This window comes from Miscanthus floridulus, chromosome 6 (assembly GCF_019320115.1).
Source record: "Miscanthus floridulus cultivar M001 chromosome 6, ASM1932011v1, whole genome shotgun sequence".
NCBI lineage: Eukaryota > Viridiplantae > Streptophyta > Magnoliopsida > Poales > Poaceae > Miscanthus > Miscanthus floridulus.
Genome location: NC_089585.1, coordinates 30,115,799 through 30,140,656, shown reverse-complemented (window position 1 = coordinate 30,140,656; position 24,858 = coordinate 30,115,799). Strand labels below are relative to the sequence as shown.

Genomic DNA, 24,858 nt, shown 5'->3' with positions numbered 1-24,858 from the left:
GCTTCACTAGTGAAGTGAAGCCCTGCCAAACGAGGCCTTAATGTATGCAGATTGTGCTGTGAACGGATGAAGTTCTAAAATTACAAACGCTACCTAAGTCTAAAGGTACGTAAAGGCAAATATACTGTGATTCTTAGGGACGTCCTAAACATACAAGGCAAATAATTCAAATTCTTTTTTTGAGGGGAAGTAATTCAAAATCTATGGGAGAGAAGTACTCCCTCAGTCCCTTAAAGGATGCAAATCTCGTTTTTCGAGGTAAGATTAGTGTATGTAAAATTACGCATTTGTTCCTCCTCTATCATTCTAGAAACGGTCGTCTTCTGGAATATTCTTTCCATAGATGGTAATTTTTAGTCATGTAGGAATATTTTTAATTGATGGGTCCCGTTAAAAAAAAAGGTGATCTCTAATTCTACAATTATATTTTTTTTTGACCATAGGATTACTTCTTTTTGGACAGCGGGAGTACCGTGCGATACACGTGTCATGACAACCAGCTAGTGCTAGATGGCAGACGCCTAGACGGTTGGATTCCATCGTCACATAAAAAAAAAACAGCACTGGAAGGGCGGTGTCCCACAGAACAAAACTCACCACGTTGGCGCACCGCTGCTCGGTGCTCCGAGCGACCGAGCGTCATCCTCCGCCCGACATTTAGATTTGCCATGCCTTTATTGAACGAGGGCTGGGCCGGGCAGTCCCTTTTACCAAGGCCCCCTGTCCGGCAGCACATCTCCACCTAGACGACCGCCATATTTGCCCCTTCGAGTCCTCTGAGATCTCGCTTCCGGAAGACTGGAAGCTTCCGCGCTGGTGCGGACGCGTGGTGATGACTATGGACCCTGCTCCGGCGGCGAACGGCACCGCGGCCGGAGTGGCCGGAGGCATGAACCGGCGGGGCGATAGGTGGTGGTACGCGGCGGCCGGTGCTCTCATTGTGTCACTCCTCGCCGTGGCCGTGAGCTATTACAGCTTCCGGGGCATACCCTCCTCTCCACCAGGAGGCTACAGCTGCCCTGTAAGAGAATCTCTTCTGTTGGTATTGTGATTTGTTTGGCTGGTTGGGGGGAGGGGGTAGGGATAAAAACAGATCGGATTGGTGCGGATAATGCCTCCACCATATCCTAATCCGTTTTTTCTTTGTCGGATTCGATGCGGAGCAGAATCGGAACTGGTACGGATATGGAACGAAACCCGATCGAAGACGGATTTAAATAGTCGAGTAACATGTGCATACCTATAGAATTATATGCTTGTCAAGAATTGATTTAGTAAAGAACAAGAACAGGCTATAGATAATAATCTTGCATTGCATTCCATGTTGGGGCTCTCACACTGATAATTAACACTTAACATGATATCTTCACTAAAAACAATAAGTTATTAGCCAATAAATAATAACATCTAGCAAATTTCTTAATTTGAAAATTAGAACATCAAACAAAACATCACAAAATAAGAGTTCTCAACTAAAAAACTTTTAAATCCCGAATTCTTTAGTCTAGGGAGAGAAACTTTCGGTGATCCTATTTTGAACATCGGATAATCCGCATAATTTGCGGATAATCTATATCCGCTGGATTTTATCTATTCCATATCCTACCCCGTGTCCGCACACAATCAGATTCGGATTATCCGTATCCGTATGGATATTAAAAGTTATTCTCCATATCCTAAAAAGTCGGATTGGAGTCGGATCGGTTCGGAGAATTATCCACACCACTTTCACCCTAGGAGGGGGGGGGGGGGGGGGGTGTTTGATTTAGTTGTGCGGTTTTGACTTCTGAGGTGTCGTGTGGTTCGTTTTAGGCTGCGAGGAAGAACACCGGGATCACCATCAATGAGGAGGTTCTGCATCCGATCCTACAGGAACTCGTTAAGTTGCCGTTCTTCAGGTACTTCAAGGTGAGCACTTGTGGATTGTTTTTTTTTTTCAAGCAATGTCCTGGACTGTGATGTTGGCACGTCAGTGAAGATATATGCCGTGATGCTCTAATGGGGAGATAGAGTTGTTAGAATTTAGAGTCATGCACGCTTGATTGGAGAATTTGATGCATGGTTACAGAGTTATGGATTATTTACTTTTTCCTTTTTTTTTTCTGAATGTGCTCCCGCCCTTTTATACGTGGGAATTGTTGTGACAACTGTGTGATTCTTTGTCAGATTATTATTTTTACTTGAGTAGTTGAGTGTGATTTATCAGTTTTCTACTATTCTAAGGTGATTGTTTCAAACATTAGGATCAAACTTTTTGTGCACTCTGATTATGCAATGCTTGTCTTTTTTTTATTTTGTAATGATTCTAATGAACAATAATCAACGATATTCTATATGGAATCAAAGTGGTATTTGCTTGATAAGAATTTGAAGGTTGTCTTACCTTACTAGTAGCAATGCACGTGCAACACACACGTGTCTATGTTTATATTTCATTTTAATTACCTGCATTTTCGCCAAAGCTTATAACTGCCACCAGTAGAGAACTAACTTTTGATCCACTTCGAAATTTGGCTTTAGTCCCGGTATTTTTCGCGCCCAGGACTAGAGAGACCTTTAGTCCCAGTTGGTAGCTCCAACCGGGACTAAAGGTCCCTGCCCAACGGCTACTGCGGCATGCTTTTGCTGCAGAGAACCTTTAGTCCTTGTTGGACCTACCAACCGGGACTAAAGGTTAACTTTTACTCCCGGTTGGTCCCTCCAACCGGGAGTAAAAGTCTACTCCCGGCTGTAGGCTCCGTCCGGGACTAGAAAGGGACCTTTAGTCCCGGTTTCTGTCTACAACCGGGGCTAAAAGTCCCCTTCTATATACCCCTTGTTCCTCCCTGAGCCCGAGTCACTTCGAGCTCAGTGTTCTTGCTTCATCGCCGGCCTCTCTTCTTCTTCATCACCGGTGATCACAAGATTTCTTTCATTCCTCCATCGATTCTTCGATTCTAAAGGTTACCAACTTTATACTCTCATGTTTCATCAGTAGCTTATTTCATTTTGTAGACTAGATATATGTGGTTTTTTTTATGGTAGATTTTTTTTATTTGTAAGCCATTTAAGCTCAAAATCACTTTAAAGTTTGCATATTTGGATGAAGGAAGGTTAAAGTAGTTATTCAAAACTAGTATTGAGCTTTCATTTCTAGCATGCATAGCACACTTCATGCTTTAGAGATATAGAGAATTTTAGAGTTTTTTTTCATTTTATTTGTTATAAAATGAGAAATTTATATTATATTAAAAATGAGTATAGAGAGTAGATGGCAACTGCTTGGGTCCTCGGCCTCTCATCGGGTTACAAAGCGACCGAGGCCGGACCTCCCTCTCATTGCATGCGGCAAGTGTGAGAAGAAGATTGTGATTGAGTACCAGGTGAGAAAGGAGTGTCCCAACAAGGGCCGTATCTTCTACAAGTGTCCGTATCGCAATGTGAGTTATTTTATCGCATTTGATGATTATGGTTAATTTATACTTATTTTCATGATGATTGTGATTAAAGTTCTAATTTTTTATTTTAGTTTTAGTGGGATGGCACTAGATGTTCAGGCTGGTACAAGGAGGAAGAGTATGTTGAACACGTGCAAAACTCTCTTGCGGATTGAAGAGTTTTGTCATTCCATACTCTCTTGCACAGGTGGCTACGGAGCAACTTGTGACGCGGGGCAGAAAAAGTTGGGTACCACACTGGAATTGCTGCAATGGAAGGCAAAGAATGGTGTATCTGACAAGGGATTTGGGGAGTTACTGAAAATCCAAAAGAAGATGCTTCTAAAGGATAACGAATTGCCCGCCACTACGTACAAAGCAAAACAGGTAGTCTGCCCTTTGGGATTAGAAATCCAGAAGATACATGCATATCCTAATGACTGCATCCTCTACCGCGACAAGGAGTACGAGAAGTTAGATGCATGCCCAATATGTCATGCATCGCGGTATAAGATTAGGCGAGATGACCCTGGTGATGTTGAGGGCGAATGTCCCACGAAGAAAATCCCTGCCAAGATTATGTGGTATGCTTCTATAATACCACGCTTGAAACGTCTGTTCAGAAACAAAGACCATGCAAAGTTGTTGCGATGGCACAAAGAAGACCATAAGGTAGATAATATGTTGAGACACCCTGCTGATGGGTCCTAGTGGAGAGCAATCGAAAGAGAATTCCCAGAGTTTGCAAATGATGCAAGAAACTTAAGGTTTGCTTTAAGTACGGATGGTATGAATCCTTTCGGGGAGCAGAGCAGTAGTCATAGCACTTGGCCTGTTACTCTATGTATCTACAACCTTCCTCCCTGGTTATGCATGAAGCATACGTTTATTATGATGCCAGTGCTCATCCAAGGCCCAAGGCAACCTGGCAATGGCATCGATGTGTACCTGAGGCCACTAGTTGAAGAACTTCTACTTTTGTGGAATAGACCAGGTGTACGTGTGTGGGATGAGCACAAACAGGAGCACTTTGACCTGCCAGCATTGTTGTTTGTAACAATCAATGATTGGCCTGCTCTAAGTAATCTTTCAGGACAATCAAACAACGGATATAATGCATGCACGCACTGTTTCGATGACATTAAAGGTATATTCTTGAAAAAATGTCGAAAGGTCATGTACCATGGCCATCGTCGATTTCTTCCTGCGAATCACCCCCTAAGAAAGAAAGGCAAACATTTTAAAGGTAAGGCAGACCACCAGACCAAGCTGGGCAACCGAACGGGTGAGGATGTACTCAATATGGTCAAGGATGTGAAAGTAGTATTTGGAAAGGCACATGGCAGCGAACCTGTTCCGAACGATGCCGACGGCCACACACCCATGTGGACGAAGAAGTCCATATTTTGGGAGCTACCCTATTGGCAAGTCCTAGAGGTCCGTAGCGCGATTGACGTGATGCACCTGACGAAGAATCTTTGTGTGAACCTGCTAGGCTTCATGGGTGTGTATGGGAAGCCTAAGGACACACTTGAAGCATGACAGGACCTGCGGTGTTTGAAAGAACAAGACAACCTGCATCCAGAGAAGACAGATGATGGACGCCATTACTTAAGTCCTGCCAGCTACACTCTTAGCAAAGAAGAGAAGGAAAGCATGTTTGAATGCCTAGCAAGCATCAAGGTACCATTTGGATTCTCCTCGAATATAAAGGGTATAATAAATGTGCCAGAGAAGAAATTCCTAAACTTAAAGTTCCATGACTGCCACGTGCTCATGACACAATTGCTTCCTATTGCATTAAGAGGAATTCTACCTCCAAATGTACGTCTAGCCACCATGAAGCTATGTGCATTCCTCAATGCAATTTCTCAGAAGGCAATCGATCCAATGGATCTAGCTAAACTACAGAATGACATGGTTCAATGTCTTGTCAGCTTTGAGTTGGTGTTCCCTCCTTCCTTCTTTAATATCATGACACACCTCCTAGTTCACCTGGTCAAGGAGATTAGCATTCTCGGTCTTGTGTTCCTGCACAACATGTTCCCCTTTGAGAGGTTCATGGGAGTCCTAAAGAAATATGTTCACAACCGTGCTCAACCAAAAGGAAGCATCGCCAAGGGCTATGGAACATAGGAGGTCATTGAGTTTTGTGTTGACTTTATTCCTGACCTTGACCTGATTGGTGTTCCTGAATCACGACACGAGGGGAGACTAAGTGGAAAGGGGACACTAGGGAAGAAACCATATATTGGTATGCAGGACAATTATTTTAATAAAGCACACTACACAGTTCTGCAAAACTCCTCTTTGGTAGATCCATATATCGAGGCACATAAAGAGTTGCTCCGATCCGAGTTTCAAGGGAAGTCTGAAGCTTAGATTACGCGTCAGCACATGGAAACTTTCAGCGACTAGTTGCAAAAAGAATGTCAGGGTGATGAGAGTATTGATGAGCAACTTTATTTGTTGGCTAGGCAGCCATCGTGGCATATCCTCACATACAATGGGTACGAGATAAATGGGAATACATTTTACACACTAGCCCAAGATAAAAGGAGCACCAACCAAAACAGTGGTGTCCGCATAGATGCCACCGACCCTAATGGAAATAAGCAAACATATTATGGCTGCATAGAGGAGATATGGGAACTAAACTATGCACCTACTTTTAAGGTACCTTTGTTCAAGTGCCAATGGGTAAAGGCGACTGGAGGCGGGGAAGTAGTTGACAACCAGTATGGAATGACAACCGTGGACCTCAACAATATTGGGTACAAAGATGAACCGTTCGTCCTTGCCAAGGATGTGAATCAGATGTTCTATATCAAGGACATGTCTATAAAACCGAAGAGAGGGAAAAACAACAACGACCCAATCAATAAGCCAAAGTGCCACATAGTTCTTTCAGGGAGAAGAAACATCGTCGGAATTGAAGACAAGTCAGACATCAGAAGATTATGAAAAGGATGACCGAATTCCACCCTTCACTGTGAACAAAGACCCAAGCATCCAGCTAAATGATGAGGACACTCCATGGTTACGGCGCGATCATAACCAAGGGATATATGTTAAGAAGAAGTTCACTACTGTGCCCGCTTGATATATATAGTGATGTATTAGACCTATTATGTAATAATTGTGGCTTCAGATTTTTTTGTCGTGTTTTCATATTTTCTATGGTTTAAATGAATTTTCTGCTAGACGGTGGATTTCCCGTGGAGAATGTGTGATGAAAAACCAAATGATGAACGTTAATAAGATGTGAAAACTAATTTCCTGTTGAAAAACAATAGTTTTAATGATTTTAATTAAGTAGTATATTTTTGCATGGTGTAAATTGTAACTATTATTTACACTATGTCAAATATTTATACAGTAAAACAAAAGAGTTTAGTTTACAAATTTTTGTTGTGTATAATAATGCAAAACCAAGTCCAACAATTTTTTATAATTTTTTAGATAATATTTTATTTATTAGGCAATTAATAACTCTCTACATATTTATATAAAAGAAATATATAAAAAAGGAAAAAACTTATGGAAATTGGAGAAAGCCAACTGCAGCTCCCCCTTTACTCCCGGGTGGATCAACCACCTAGGACTAAAGGTGGAGCTTTAGTCCCGGGTGTAGCCACGACCCGGGAGTAAAGGGCATTTTGGCGGGCCGCGAAAACTGCAGTCCCGGGTGGTTGATCCACCCGGGAGTAAAGGGGGAGCTGCAGTTTTCGCAACCCGCCAAAATGCCCTTTACTCTCGGGTCGTGGCAACACCCGTGACTAAAGCTCAGACCTTTAGTCCCGGTTCTAACCATAGCCCAGGACTAAAGAGTCTTTAGTCCCTGTTGGTAGCTCCAACCGGGTCTAAAGGTCTTCCTTTATAAACCACGCCCTAGTTCTCTTCCTCTCTGTCTCCGCCACATCGTCGCCTCATCTTCTCCATCAGATCGATCTAGCAGCGCCGCCACTCCTAGGCGACCACACTAGCCTCGCCTCATCACGCGCGCACACTGTCATCGGCCCCACGCGCACACGTGCTTCTTCTCCGGCCGGCCAGCACGCCTCGCTCGTCCTCGCTGGAGCGTGCATCGTCCTTGTCCCCGGCCCCCACCTCACTCGTGCTCACCGGAGCGCGCCAAGCCTTCCCCGCGCTGCCTCATCGGAGCTCGCCCAAGCCTTCCCAATGCACGCTGCCTCACCGGAGCGCGGCCGAGCCTTCCCCGCACTGCCTCACCGGAGCTCGCTCGAGCCTTCCCCACGCGCGCTGCCTCACCGAAGCACGGCCGAGCCTTCTCTTGTATGTGCTTCCTTCATTCGGACGTGCTGCATACCGAACCAAGGAAAGATTATGCTATTTTCTCTTGCATGTGCCTGTCAGTAGCATTTTATGTTTGAGTTTCTGTAACACTTGAAAATGCAACGCGCGGGACGGCGGAGAACTCGTCCTGCCGACTCCACGCGACTGCGGTGCGGTGCGGTGCGGCTCGTTTCCATCGGGAGCGCCAGGCAGGCGTCAGTCATCGTTCAGCTCGACTCTGTGCATGTCCATTTGGAATTCTGCTCTGTCTGTCATGGTTTTGCGGTTGCGTTGCTGTCTCTGTGCACTTCGCTCGTCTTCCTCAATTCTTTCTTCCACCGTCAACCTACTGCGTCTCGGTATTATGCACCATAATATACATATACTCTATGCAGTAGCGGACCTAGGAGAGCTTTAGAGCTCGGTTAAATCTTAGTATGATGAGTATTTGCCATAGAAAAATTTCAATCCTTCAAATAACATGATAACTTCATTACGAATTCATCAAGGAGCCCGAGCGGCTGGCCAGGGTGGCCGGACGGTGAGCCCACCACTGACTGTACACCTAAACAAAACATGGATCCACTAATGGTTAAGTTCCTTGTTTGCTGGAACATGTGCCGAGGGTTAAGTGCAAGATTGGGCACATATGCTTTTATTTTTCTAGAATTCCTTAATTAGATGATGAAACAACAATGCCCGAGGTGGCTTACCTCCCGCAGGTTGAGTTTAGATGATGAAATGGTGCTGTTTTTGAACGGTAGGCCACGTTCCTCTGCATGTGGATAGCAAGTCATATTCCTCAATTAATTTGTCAGCACTGCCTTTTGAAGGTAGTTGTACATATAGGATAGTAGAAGATACCCCGTCTGTTGCTGCGGTATTGTGAAGAATTATGATTAAAATTTATAGGAGATGATGTAGATAGCTTGCAATTAAGAGGTACAAAGTTAGTGTGATGATATGTCTATTAATGGGAGGTGATGTGGATAGTTAGTGAGTTTGATATGGATGGCTTGCTTGTCGATATAGACTTATAGTGGAGATTAGTTTATAAGAGCACACAAATATGTGCTCATTAACTGCTTATGATTATAACTGTAACTGCACGCACGTGTATGTTATGTAAAATATTTGTATTTGTACCTTTTCCCCGAGCATGAACACTATATATAATGCGTTATATTTCAGTACAAATTTTAAAAGACACAATGCACTGTATTTGAGAGAGTATATCTTAAATAGCTTGTTGTATATCCTGCCGTCACTCCAGATCAGAGAGGGGACAAGGAGCACTAGCTAGGAGGCAGTGATCGGTGGATTGTTTTGGTGGAGATGGGACGGGGAATAAGGGCGCGTGACCGACGCCGATGGCCGGGGCAACGACGGCCGGCCGGCAGCAAAGAGCGCACTATATATGTATGTCCCCTCTCCTGTTGCTGCTTTAGTTCCATCGTGGGCCTGACCATCGTACCTGTCTCCATTCCCACTCAGATATATTCTCTCGACAAACTTGTCAACTCCTACCTGGTCCTAGCTAGGCCTCCTTGTCCATAATTATATAATAATAAGTTGTTCCATAAAAAAACTAGCAACCATGCTTTTGACACGGAGATGCAGTACTCCCTCGGTTAGTTTCTTTGATACGGACGAGTCAAATATACGTAACTTTGACTCAGATATTCACCAAAGATTATTGCTCTCTTTGTCACTAAAAAATTATCAATGCAAGATTCGTGCTGGTCAAACTTTATTAATTTTCACTATAGGTTCATAGAAAACCGTAATGTAACCAGCTGCAATCCAGTAATCCGTAAGCCTCTTGGAGGATGACTCCCATAGGACCAGTAGAGGTTTGAAGCACACCGGGGACTAGTGCCTCCGACTGGCATGACAGATGCAATGCAAGGCCGTGCAATAGGAAGCAAATCCGTTCTCTTTTGACGATATGCCCGAACAGCCGGCCTGACAGATTTGGTGGTTGAACGGGTCCGTCGGCCGTCGCCGTGCGACTGTACGACAAAGAACAGCATCGATCGACCATAGTATTTTATTGTCCGGAGTCCGGTCCGAGGTGCAATGCAACGCAATGACAATTGACAATGCGTTGCTAGGTCAAAATATGGTCATTTCTATGGACTCCGCGACTAAACATTTTATTTAAACTTTTTATGAAATAAAAAACTTAGAAAATAGTTAGAAAATTGTAGAAAATCCGTACTAGTTGAACTTGCGGACCGTGTTCAGCTCGGCGAGCATGTTCTCTGCTGAGCGGTAACGGACGTCAAGGAGGAGCTTTGATTCTACGAGGGAGAGCGGCAATGGTCGTGGAAGACCGTGTTCCCTTCCTCGTAGAATCGGAGCTCTTCCTTGGCCAAGTACGGTGCCGTCCGGTGGAGAAATGCTCGCCGAGATGATCACGTAAGCAAGGTCAACTAATACGGATGGTTATTTATTGAAACATGTTTTTGAGCTATAATTTGATGGATATTTGATAACTTCAGACCTACAAATGTCATCTACAAATGTTACTATCCTCGGCAACCTAATCGCCCGCGAGCTCGCCGATATCGAGTAGGTCACTTAGAATTATTTTTTCCATGAAATGAAATACTTAGAAATCATGCCTTTTATTTTTTAGAATTAATTTTTCCATGAAATGAAAAACTTAGAAAATAGTTAGAAAATTGTAGAAAATCCATACTAGTTGAACTTGCGGACCGTGTTCAGCTCGGCGAGCATGTTCTCTGTCCGAGCGGTAATGGACGTCAAGGAGGAGCTTTAATTCTATGAGGGAGAGCGAAAACGGTCGTGGAAGACCGTGTTCCCTTCCTCGTAGAATCGAAGCTCTTCCTTGGCCAAGTACAGTGCCGTCCGGTGGAGAAATGCTCAGTCGAGATGATCACGTAAGCAAGGTCAACTAGTACGGATGGTTATTTATTGAAACATGTTTTATTTTTTATAGATATATCTAGTGGAGAAAAAGCTAGATGGCTGCCCCGAGAGACAACATGGATGAAGAAATGATGAATATTATCAACAACGGCACTCAGTTTGTCGATGGTGACCTAGCAGGATGTAGATGACGGGAGTCAATACCTGGCTCTTGAAGATAACCAATAAAATATTGTGCAAGAAAATACTGGCGAGGTATATATATTTATATATATATTTGAATATTGTATATATATTTGAATATATATCATCTACTATGTGTACACATGATATTTATTTATTATTTTTTTTATACGTAGCCCTCTGGATCGACGACCACAACGGCGAAAAGCAAAAATATTCGAGGCCCAAAAAGCCATTGGAGGGGAGCTACATAACATCGGAATTCAATATCGAGACAGGCGAACCACTTGGTCCACATGCAAGGAAATTCGTGCAACACTGTGGGTACCTTGTAAGGGATAGACTTCCGATCAGTGCTCATGAATGGAAGCAAAAGATCAATGAGCCTCATGTTAGTTTTGTCTTTGATCTTGATAAGAATTAAATTTGGGGTGATATCCTTCAACATTTCACGTTGCAAGCGGATGATTATGATGATATCAACGATGATGAATTGAAGAAGCTAGTTCGAAAGTGGGCTATGAAGAAGATGGCCACACAATTCCAGACTTGGAAGAAATCCCTATAAACGAAATACGTCAAGAAAAACCTAACGCCCAATTTCAATACTAGGGGCCCGCTCGCGAAGTTGAGGCCCTACTAGAATGATTTTGTATAGTACAAGACATCGGAAGAGGGTGAGGAACGGGTGAGAAGGAACCAAGAGAATGCCCGACAGAAGGTATACCACCATGACATGGGATCTGGTGGCTACGCGACTGCCATTCCCAAGTGAGAAAAATTGGAAGTGGATATTCTTGCCATGGGTATCACACCAGAATCACTCAATTGGCCCAAACATGCGAAGAATTGATTTTTCGCTCATGGGGGAAGACTGGACCTAGAGACCGGGAAGCTGGTTCATGGCCCAAAACTCAAAAGAGCAACACAAAGATTATCTTATGCTCTACAAGCTAAAGCTATTGGTGCGTTCAGGCCCAATAGAGAGAAGGATGAACTGACGTATGCCATCGGGATTGCTGAACACAGTGACCGAATGAGAGGTTTAGGACGGAACATTTCTTGGGAGCATGGTTTCCCTAACGACAGAGATACCTACAGAAGCTGGAAGAGAAGAAAGGATAAGGAAGCAGCGTGGATGAGCAGGTTGGAGGAATATGTTCGTGAGTCATGGGAGGCGTTGCTTCAAGCACAAGGGCACGAAAAAAACATGCAACCTAGAATGCAGGACGAAATCATAAAGCAAGTGCAAATAGCAATGAGTGCCCAAAGGCAGGCATCAGATCCAGGAATCAACATTAATGTTAGCCCCCCTGATTAGTTAAAAAGCAGCTGCGCTTCCACGGAGTTGCCAAATCAAGATAACGCAATGCTACGTTTCCCTATGGATGACATCACTGCACCGTTTACATCATGTGAGCTACATATTCCAAAGGAGAATACCATAATCATGGTGGCTCTCGGTGTTTTTTCTCCTACAGATCCTATGAAGACACCAAGAATCCATGGGGCAATAATACCACCTAGATATGTTAGCGTCTCAGTGGATAGAGTTAACAAAGGTTTTAGTGATCTAGCTCTTGACATTCTAGGAGGAAGACTCTAGAAGAAGCAGAGAAGACATTCATACTATGGCACAAGCGCTACATCATTATTCCCGAGGTCTCTAGTCCACCGCCGCTTCCTCAATTGCCAGACAATAGGTGCGGACAAAAGTGAACGAAATTTTTTTCACTAATTTTCTATTGACATGCATGATTGAAAATAACAATTTCTTATACCTAATTATTCTTTTTTGTACTCACACAGCAGGGTCTCCGCCAACCTAAGTCCAATTATCCAATCTTTAGATCATCATAGTGCTCTAGGAAATCAAGTGGCAACGCGCCACCGCCGCCACCTCCAAGGAGGTCTCCAACGCCTCCAAGGAGGTCTCCAACGGCTTCCCCGCCTCCCTTGATGACTAAGAAGAAGCCAGCTCCTAAGAGGTCCACCCCGCAAACGAAGCCGTTGGCCCACCAGCCGACAAAGAAGAAAGCCTCATCTAATCCAGTTATTCCCCAAAAATTGTCTTACCAGAAAAGTGAAAAGGAATTAAATGTTGTAGTACAAAAAAATGTGGACAGTTTCTTCAAAAAAGTGAAAAAGCAACGAGAAGCGAGGGAGAACCCAGAGAAACTGTACTTCTACCTACCTCCGGATCTTCTAAGAAAGAAGGTGGACCAGAAAAAGCGGGAATCTCAAAAAACCCTGCCAAAATCGAACTACGACCGCTCTCTCACCAAGTCATTTGAGGCAGCACAGAAAAAGACTAGACCAGGGAAAGGTGTTGCACAACTCGAACAACAATCGCAACAATCAGTCCCCCCTCTTGTCGTTCATAATGAATATGGTTCGAACTTAGACTTAGACGTCAATTTTGGGGAGCTGGCTCGGTTTTACGAGGAAACTGGTTTGGACCTTGCCCAAGTGCTCGCTGAAGGACCATCTGCTCCGAAAGTGGATCCTTGGAAGAAATTTAAACATGGAAAGAGTCTATATAACCCTGATGCCTTAGGTGAACTAGGTATGCAAATATACCTACTAAACAAGTGGTACATGGCGGTGTGTGAACGGGGAGAGGCCTTTGTTCTTGTCAGAGTTAGAAACCAACATTACTTCCATGGTGATGATGTTATATATGTCGAGTTTGTAGAATTACACCAACTATGCCACCTGGACTCTCTCGACAAAAATCTCATTAGCTGCTATTGTTTGTAAGTGTGATTATTTTCTACTATTAAAGTGTATATATATAAAGCTACATGTATATATATAAATTATATATCCTCACACTATATTTTTATATATGCAGATATGAGATGACAGAACTCAGAAAGAGAAAGGATAATGATGTTGGTTTCGTTGATCCAAATGTCGTATTCCAACACCCTATCCCCCCGCCTCAATAGAAAGCTGAACTCGAGAAAAATCTCATGAGGTTCTTAGTGAACCAACAAAACAAGAACATACTCTTCCCCTACAACTTCAAGTGAGTATTAAATAATTAATGTCGATCATATGGACATTTGTTTAATTATTTGCTTACTAGCTCAGCTATCTCTCATATATATATATATATATAATATATATATATATATATATATACATATATATATATATATATATATGTTGACTCTAGTTAATGTCGATCATATTTGTGTATAAAAACATATGCAGCAATCACTGGATATTGATGGTCATCGATATGGCCAATAGTCGGTTGAGCATCTTAGACTCGTTAAGAAAAGAGCAAATAGAGTACCAAGACATAATAGATATTATCCAAGGGTAATTTGGTCTCTCTAGCAACTATATATACCCCGATCTCTTAACTACAACAATTATTAAAGGCCAAATTAATTTTTTATTTTATTGGGCACAGTGTTTGGAAAAGTTTCATTGAGGAACACCACATGAAACATTGCAAAGTGCCACTGGATGTAATCGCACATAGAGTAAGTACTAGCTACATATATATATATATAATTCAATTAACACCATGCATGCTTTCAATTCACATGATCTTTTTTCTCATAAAAGTGGGTTCTGAGGCAAGAACAGGGGAACAACTAATGTGGATACTATGTTTGCGAGTTCATTATGGCGTACGCAAAAAGAACTCCTGAAGAGATCCTCAAAGTACGTTATATAAATATATTCATATATTCACAATTTCTTTTGTTGCTCATATATATAAGTAATCACGTGACCAACACATATATATATTAATACTTTTCCTTTAACTTTTATTGAAGATTCTATGGTTGAAGGAAAAAGTCATACAACGTGACCAACTAAAAGCAATTCAAGAGACCATAGCAGGATTTCTTAATGACCAGATCCTCAACCCCGCTAGCGAGTTCTACAATGACGTCAATGAAACATGGAAGCCAAACCAGATGGAGTGAATTTGTTATCTCAAGGATATGATAGAATATACAATTCAAGCTTTATTTGTAATATATATATATATATATATACATATTATATGTACATAAAATAACATACAATATATGTATATGCATGTAATATATACGTTAGTTTCATACTTTAGTTTGTACATAATGTTCGAACATTATAAACGTGTAGAATACGTATATTACTAGCAGCGTAGAATGCGTATTCGAAAACCTATTCGAAAACCAAAACAAATCATCAATTGAAAATAGAAACAAAAAAAAAGAAAAAAAGGAAACCTTTAGTCCCGGTTGGTAATACCAACCGGGACTAAAGGGCCGCCCCACGTGGCCAGGCCGGGAGGCCTCTTTAGTCCCGGTTGGTCTTACCAACCGGGACTAAAGGTGCACCTTTAGTCCCGGGCGAGAAGCTGGGACTAAAGGAGGGGCCTTTTAGTCCTGGATTCATGCTCCTAGTTGGGAAACCGGGACTGAAGGGGTTTCCCAACTGGGAGTAAAGCCCGTTTCTGTACTAGTGGTATCAATCTGGGTCAACGCGTCAGGTTGGCTGGATCATTATCACATGTTGGATATAGTAGGAATCAGGAGGGGGAGGAAGTTCTGGACTTTGTGGTAGCTTTTGACCTGATGATAGCCAACACTTTCTTTAGAAAGAGAGAATCTCATCTAGTGACCTTCAGTAGCGGACAACACTCTAGCCAGATTGACTTTATCCTCGCAAGAAGAAAGGACAAATGAGCATGCTTGGGTTGCAAGGTGATACCAGGGGAGTGTGTTGTTTCTCAACATAAGCTTTTGGTGGCAGACTTTCGTTTTCAGGTGCGTGCTCGTAGGGATAAACAAGTTAAGATTGAAAGAACAAAGTGGTGGAAACTAAAAGGGGAGACGTCAGAGGTATTCAGGGAAATGGTTATTAAAGAGGGCTCTTGGAAGGAAGAAGAGGACATAAACAACATGTGGGAGAAGATTACAACCAACATTCAGAAAGGTGGCCTCAGAGGTGTGTGAGTAACCAAAGGAAGTGGAGGTGAGGCTAAAGATACTTGGTGATGGAACAAGGAAGTCCAAAGGGCTATTAAGGAGAAGAAAGAATGCTATAGATGCTTGTACCATGACAGGAGTGTGGACAACATAGAGAAGTACAAGGTGGCAAAGAAGACTGCAAATCGAGCTGTAAGTGTGGAAAATGGTAGAGCATATGAGAATCTTTACCAATATTTTAGTAAGGAAGGAGAGAAGGACATTTATAGGATGGCTAGGGTTTGTGAGAGAAAGACAAGGAACTTCAATCAAGTTAAGTGCATTAAGGATGAAAGGGAGCATCTCTTGGTGAAAGAGGATGAGATCCGACATCGATGGCAAGAGTATTTTGACAAATTATTCAATGGTGAGAATACAGACACAACCTTTCAGTTGGATGATTCTTTTGATGACACCAATAGGCGCTTTGTGCGGAGAATTCAAGAATCTAAGGTCAAAGAGGCATTGAAAAGGATGAAAGAAGATAAGGCGATGGGACCTGATGGTATCCCAATCGAGGTGTGGCTAACCAAGCTATTCAACCATATTTTTCGATCGAACAAGATGCCTGACGAGTGGAGAAGTATATTGGTACCGATCTATAAGAATAAAGGAGATATTCAAAGTTGTACTAATTACCGAGGAATTAAGTTGATGAGCCATACTATAAAGCTATGGGAGAGAGTTATCGAGCATCACTTGAGAGCAATAACGTGGGTCTCTATGAACCAATTTGGTTTCATGCCCAGAAGATCAACCATGGAAGCCATTTTCTTAAGAAGACAAGTTATGGAGCGGTATAGGGAGAAGAAGAAGGACCTACACATGGTTTTTATTGACTTAGAGAAGGCTTATGATAAAATACCAAGGAATGCTATGTGGTGGGCTTTGGACAAACATAAAATCCCAACGAAGTACGTTGGGCTCATTAAGGACATGTACAACAATGTTGTGACTAGTGTTCGAACAAGTGATGGAGATAGATGATTTCCCGATTAGGATAGGACTACATCAAGGGTTAGCTTTGAGCCCTTATCTGTTTGCCTTAGTGATGGATGATGTCACAAGGGACATACAAGGGGACATCCCTTGGTGTATGCTTTTCGCAGACGATGTAGGGATAGTTGATGAAAGCCAGACATGAGTGAATCAAAAACTAGAGTTATGGCAGGAGACTTTGGAGTCAAAAGGTGTAAGACTCAGTAGAACTAAAACTGAGTATATAAGATGTGACTTCGGCACTACTACTTAGGAGGAGGAAGATATTAGTTTGGAAGGTCAAGTAGTGCCTAGAAAGGATACCTTTCGATATTTAGGATCAATGCTACAGAGAGACGAGGATATTGATGAAGATGTTAGTCATAGAATCAAAGCAGGGTGGATGACGTGGTGCCAATTATCTAGTGTCCTATGTGACAAAAGGGTACCACAGAAGCTAAAAGGCAAGTTTTATAGGACAGCGATTAGACCTGCTATGTTGTATGGTGTAGAATGTTGGCCTATGAAAAGACGACATGTTCAACAGATAAGTATCGTGGAAATATGTATGTTGCGTTGGATTTGCGGTCATACAAGAAGGGATCGACTTTGGAATGATGATATACATGATAGATTAGGGGTAGCATCAATTGAAGAAAAGCTTGTCCAACACCGGTTGAGATGGTTTGGACATGTCCAACGGAGACCTCCAGAGGCACCGGTGCGTAGTGGAATCCTAAGCCAGGATAGTAACATGAAGAGAGGCAGAGGAAGACCGAAGTTGACTTGGGTAGAGGCAATAAAAGAAGACTTGAAAGGATGAAATATACCCAAAGACTTAGCCTTAGATAGGAGTGCATGGAAAACAGCTATTCACATGCCTGAACCTTGATTGCTTCTACTAGGTTTCAACTCTAGCCTACCCAACTTGTTTGGGACATAAAGGCTTTATTGTTGTTGTTGTTGTTGTTGATTCAAAACAGATCCAAGGTATAGGATATAAGGTGGGTAGGGACCTTTTAGGTGGTAGGTATTTATCAATTTTTTTGCTCTTTTACAGTCTAGATATATATAGATTTAGGGAATTTGATTATGCACATAGTGCACAATCTGGTCTTGTGGACCATCTAATGGTACTTGTTAGCTATCATAATTGGACACATTGTTCCAGTATCACTTTATTTTTGCCTTTCTATTTGTATATTCCCTATAGTTTAGGAAGTTTGTGGCAGAGAATGGTAGTATATTTTTGTTGTTATTGATGTGTAAGCTTTTGTATAATGCAAAATGGAATTGATTGGTGTGCAGATTATTTTGTTAAGTTATACTTTTATCTCATGTACTCAGATTACTTTCACCATTTCACGTGAATTACTCATTGAGTGGAGATGAAAATTTATTTTGTTAGACATAATCTGTTGCTCCCTAATTCTCCTTGGTTGGAGACTAGTCGGCTTGGCCGACCACTCCCTGTTGGGAGTTGGGGACTGATTGGTTCTGCTGACCAGTTCCTATAGCTATAGCAGTATTGCAATAGGCCACCTCTAGTACATTAGTTGGTAGCTATTACATTAGCCATGTCTTGGTAGTGGGCTGAGGTAAACTTTGTACTGCTAGGAGTAGTAGGTATACCCTATACCTTAGGAGTAGGTAGTTGGTGTACTCTTGTACTCAGGAGTAGGTAGTTGGCCAACAACTATGTACCTAGTAGAGGTACAGCTAGAGTTGTATATATTCCATTCAAAGGGCAATGGAATACTTAGTTCAGTTGCCACAAACCAAAGGGCAGGGCTCCGGCCAACGTTGGTGCTTGTGCTGAGTGTGTGTGTGCGCTGTTCTCAATCTCTTCTTCTACCTCTAGCCATAGTGGGTGAGTGTGTGTGCTGGTAAGCTAGTTGGTTACTTATGTAGGGCAGCTAGGGATCAACAAGTGGTATCAAAGCCGTACAAGCGCCGTCACTGGACTAACCACTGGCGATAACAGATGGTTTGGAGATAGGCAACAACAGTGATGCTGCTGTGGCTACCCAACCACGATAGGAGGTCGTTGTGTGCATGGTGCGGGGCTCAGCGACACCAGTTGGCCGATGCTGACTCGCACCAACTATGGCGAATGGGCGGTGACCATAAAGGTCAAGCTCAGAGCCTGATGGCTCTGGAATGCCATTGATAAGAGCACCGACAATGAAGAAGACGACATGTCAGCGTTGGAAGCCATCCTCGCTGCTGTGCCAGCGGAGTATAGGGAGCTGTTGGGGGCGAAGACCTCTGCTAAGGAGGCATGGGAGGCCATTACGGCGATGCGCGTTGGTTCCAACCGTGCAAAGAAGGCGACGGCCCAGCTGCTGAAGCAGGAGTACACCAACCTTAAGTTCAAGGATGGTGGATCAGTGGAGGACTACTCCCTCCGCCTACAGACGCTCATCAGCAAGTTGAGGAGCCACGGCATCACCATCGATGAAGAAGAGGTAGTCTCCAAGTGCCTCCACTCCGTGCCGGCGAAGTACATCTAGATTGCTCTATCCATAGAGATGATGCTGGACTTGTCCACCCTCACCACTGAGGATGTGATAGGTCATCTGTGGGTGGTGGATGAGCGCATGGAGCAGGCAACAACAACGATGGACAGCGGCAAGCTGCTGCTAACAGAAGAGGAGTGGGCTACCTAGATGAAGGAGAAGAAGTCTGGGGAAGCCTCCTCTAGCCACGGTGGCAATGGCAAGCATCATGATAAGGCTTCTTCAGAGAAGAAGAAGAAGAAAGTCAACCCCAACGTATGTTGGCACTATAGGAAGATGGGCCATTAGGCAAAGGAGTGCCCAAATCACAAGCAGGAGAAGAAGGATGAGGCTCATCTGGTGCAGGCTGATGATGATGATGAGGCCACTCTCCTAATGGCGATGTTCTGTGCACTGCACGACATTGAGGCCAAGGAGAAGGGAGAAGGGATGGTGGTGGAAGGGCCCGGGAAGGCTCTGAAGGCTGTCAACCTTGACGAACCATGCACCCAAGTCCACGTCGGATGTGTGGGCGGCGAGCAGGAGCAGCGGTGGTACCTGGACTCTAGCGCTAGCAACCACATGATGGGCTCCAAGGCAGCCTTCTCTGAGCTCGATGATGACGTGACCGACATGGTGAAGTTTGGTGATGGCTCAAGGGTGGCGATCCAAGGGCACAACACCATCATCTTCAGGTGCCAGAACGGCGAGCACCACGCACTAACGGATGTATATTACATCCCGCATCTACATTCAAGCATCATCAGCATTGGCTAGCTAGATGAGCGTGGCAGCGAGGTACTGATCAAGGACGACTTCCTCAAGATCAGGGACCAGGAGCAGTGGCTTTTTGCCAAGGTGAAGAGGTCCCAGAATCGACTATACCTGCTCGACCTCAAGGTGAAGCAGCCCATCTGCTGTGGCATGCCTAGTATGGATATCTCAGCTTCGATGCTCTTGGTCGGCTAGAGAAGATGGTGACTGGGCTGCCTCACATCAAGCATGTAGGCGAGCTATGTGATAGCTGCCTGACCAAGAAGCAAAGAAGGCTACCGTTCTCGAAGACGGTGAAGTACCACGCGACAAAGACCCTCGAGCTAGTCCCTGGTGACCTCTGTGGGCCGATCATGCCAGCGACGCTCGGTTGGTGCAAGTACTTCATCTTACTGGTGGATGACTATAGCCGATACATGTGGCTGTAGCTTCTGACTAGCAAGACTGAAGTGGTGGAACCGGTCAAGAAGTTCAAGGCGCGCATGGAGGTGGAGAGCGGCAAGAAGCTTTGCATGCTGCGGACTGATCGTGGCGACAAATTCACTTTGGTGGAATTCATTGTGTACTATGTGGATCAGGGTATGGTGCGACACCACACCATGCTGTACTCGTCACAGCAGAATGGTGTGGTGGAGCGATGGAACCAGACGGTGGTTGGCATGGCTTGATCTATGATGAAGGCTAAGAAGATGCCGGTGGAGTTGTGGGGAGAGGCGGTGACCATGGCGGTGTTTATCCTCAACCGCGCGCACACTAAGGCCCTAAAGGGCAAGACATCGTTCGAGGCTTGGCATGGACGCAAGCCGATAGTGTCCTTCCTTGGGACATTTGGCTGCATCGGCCATGTTAAGAACACCAAGCCTCACCTCGGCAAGCTAGAAGATAGGAGCACGCTGATGGTGCTCCTGGGCTATGAGGAGGGTGGCAAGGCCTATCGGCTTTATGATCCCAAGAGAGGCAAGGTGGTGATCTCTAGGGATGCGGTGTTCAATGAGAAGGTGGCCTGGGTGAAAGGATCTAACAATGCCTAGAGGGGGGGGGTGAATAGGCGTATCTAAAAATTAACTACAAATGCTAAGTTCAAATTTGTGAGTCAATGTCGGAAGTCCTAGCATTTGAGTCGGAACTCCCAACATCATCAGAACTTCTAGCACAAATGTTAGAAGTCCTGATGCCTATGTGAACTACAAAAGTAGTGCCAAATTTAACTTTGTGGATAAATAATCTTACAACCCCACTTCCTCGTGGTTTGGTGAAGATGTTGGGTCACTCCCTTGACGCCGTAATGCCTCCAAACCTTAGATCGAGTCCAAACCCTAAAATGAAGTTCAGGAGAGAGAGACAAACAAATACAAGTAATCTCTAGCAATCACAACAACAAGTACACGGGACACAAGGATTTATCCCAAGGTTCGGCAACCCCACAAAGGAGCTCCTACATCCTCGTTGTTGAGGTGACCACAAAGGTCGGAGTCTCTTTCACCTCCTTGCCTCTCTCAAAGCATCCACAAAGGTCACTTGAGCTTTCCACTAAGAAATCAAGGGTGATACAAACTTCCCAAGGCTCTTCCACAAGATGGAAGCTCTTGGCCAACGCCTAGCCAGCTAGGGGCAAAGCCCCAAGAGTAATAGACGCAAAACCAACCGGCTTGACGAAGAAATCAAGTGCTCAAGCTTGCCAAAGTGATTCTATCACTTAATCCACTCTCCTTTCACTCAAAACCCTAGGGGAATCGAAGATTGGAGCAAAAGAGGGGGAGGAGAGGGGTACCTTTGTTGCTTGGGAGCTATTAGGATGAAGTTGGGTGAGCTGTGAATGAGTCCGTAACAGTTAGAAGTGAAGAGAGGGCTATTTATACTCTTAGTAGAAATCTAACCGTTCAGATCTATGTCAGAAGTTCCGACATAGATCTCGAGACTTCTGACCTTAATAGAAAACACTGTTCACATAGGGTCAGAAGTCCGCACACGCAAGTCAATGTCGAAACTCCCAACAAACGTCGGGACTTCCGACGGTCGGGACTTCCGACTGTGTGTAGACAGCCAACCAACCAGCAACGCCCTAGGTGTCGGGACTCCCGACATGGGTCGGGATTTCCAACTGTCGGAAGTTCCAAGGAACGTCGGGACTTCCGATGGGCGCAGACAACCGGCCAGCAAAACCACAGGTGTCGGGACTTCCGACTTGGGTCAGGACTTTCGACTGTCGGGAGTTCCGACTCACGTTGAGACTTTTGACAACCACAGTCACCGCACAGGCTAAGTGACTAGGCGTCAGGACTTCTGGCATGAGTCATGACTTTCGACACCGACAGTCACAGAAAAATATTCTATGTGCTCGTGAAGTGCTAGAGTGTCTCTTTTTTATTTTATTTTTATGCTTGAGCACTCTATCTTCCTCAGACCAACTAAGTTTGCATCCCTCTTTATAGTGCGGTGGATCCTAAACTCAAAAACAAAAATAAAACCTTTGGAGAGCATTTTGAGTTCGTCCACCTTTACAACTTCAAGAATTGAGGGATACCATTTCATTTTTATCAACTCTTTGAATCTTTCATGGGACTAATAGCTGCGACATATCTCATTAAGATCACATTAGTCCCTAATTTGGATGTCATCAATACACCAAAACCCACATAGGGGGCAAATGCACTTTCAATCTCCCCCTTTTTGGTAATTAATGACTACCAACTTAGGCTTTTATAAGAATGAAAGAATTTAAAGCTTTTGAAACCCAAAATTTATGAAGAGCTCCCCCTTGATGTATGCATGAATTTGAATTTCAATTAGAATCATCTATACATGATTTGCATGCATCAAGACAAAAGCTCCCCCTAAATTTTCCAATCCATGGGGTGCAACAAGTGTGTGTGAACAAATATATATCCGTGAAAAGAAATGCAATATGACATGTTATTTCACACAACAAGTAAAAAGAGAATATGATGGCCAAGATTTCAAAGTAAAAACTTGAAGCAACACATGGCCATCCAAAATACATCCACCATCACAAGTAGAGACAAGCACAAGCTAATAAGGTAGATAGATAACCATTACTTGTCCTACAATCAAGCATCACAAACACATATATGTAGTTGTCCATCACATACTAGCCACCACACGACATAGTTCATACAAGCTAAAGGTTTTAAAGTCTCAAAACTAAATGACCAACTAACTTATTACAAGATTAATCAAAGCCTAATACTCCCCCTTTGTCAACAAGTGCCAAAAGGGGTAGGCCACATGAAGAACCAACTACTGTTGCACCCAATTTTGCACAGCAAAACCAAGTACTCATATATGTGCTCCCAGGATGTCCAAACACACACATATATCACAAATTGTAATAGCATCAAAGTAAACTACCTATTACAACGCATATCTCATCACAATGTTATTACAAAGTTTGCTCAATGGCAATATTATTACAAACACAGCTGGAATAACTAGCCCAATCTACCACAGGGACTCCAACTGGTAAACATCTCCTTAGTAGTCCTGGTCATCTTCCAGAAACTCTTCATATCCATTATCTATTACCCATCTGGGATTTTCATTGGATGTAAAGCAAGTGTAAGCTCACCTTGCTTAGCAAGTATATCAAAGGGATCTATGAGGCTCAAAGGATTGACACTGTTTGACTATGGTTCGCAATTTTAGTTGATCAAGTTTTAGGATCCTGAATCACTACTTTAGTGAACAATCCCAAATCTCAAGTGATAGTAATGTATAATCAAGTTATATCAATTCGCAACCATCCACAGTAGCCACTAATCTTGAAGGATCTATACCACTCAGTATCCGTGAGCATGGCTATTATAACAGGTTAAATATTTCTGTAGAAATTGTATAACTTTACCTACCGAGCTATGATTCCCAATGTCGGGGTTTGCAAAGCCCACTACACCTCTACCTATGAAGTGTGGTAGGGTTTCACTATGTAACCCTTAGCTAGTCACACTAACAAGTTGTAGCTGCTAAGGTTTTAGCGTTCTAGCCATATGTGGCCCTCCTCTAGGAGTGGCACACGTGGGCACGTGGCACGATACACACACCCTAGCAGGTAAGGCACATACCAACTAGTGCCCCCTCTTACCCTTACGGAAAGCTACAGACGAGCTAGTACAATCTAGTTAACAGGTTAAAGTCAGAGCCATATGACACTCGGGGTTGTATGAAACCTCTTGGGTGGCCACTTTAGGATTAAGTCCTTATGGAGAGGCACTAGAGTACTCAACCCCATACTCTAGCCCCCTAACTGTTGCTAAAAAGCTTCATGTTATCATATTGCATAATGTCTTTAGTCATGTTTAACTATTATTCTATGTTAAGCGCTGTAGTATCTATCCAAAAGGCATACCCAAACCCTAGGTAACAAGGATATGTGGTACAAGTAAACATCTAGGTAAAGTCCTTAAAGGCATATCAAATTAGACATGCATGAATATGAAGTGTAATAATTCATAGGTACAAGGGGCCTTTGGTACACTTTCCTTCTTCAAAGTTGTCCTAGAAGTACTGCTGATCCTGTTGTGGGTCCTTGGTCACCTCAAATGGCTCACCCTCTAATCGTGTTCCAAATCACCAATCAAGCATCAATCCAATCATTACATGCATACAAGATAGACTTCTTTTAGAATAGTACACCAAATAGTAGAAACATAAGTTGAAAAGCTTATAAAACTATTCTACGTACTGCTACGAACACGTGAGCGAAAGAATCACTCAAATCGGACTTAAAACACGAAAGTTACGCATGAAATAAGGTGCAATGGCATTTCTGTAAATAAATTAAACTTATTTTTGAATTAAAACAATTAAAAATATGAATTTACA

General features: G+C 43.4%; 1 pseudogene; it reads left to right on the top strand.

The window, feature by feature from the left end:
- Nucleotides 1–738: 738 nt before the first annotated feature.
- The window catches only part of LOC136457992 (endoplasmic reticulum oxidoreductin-1-like), a 41,370-nt pseudogene continuing 17,250 nt past the window's right edge, over nucleotides 739–24,858 (top strand).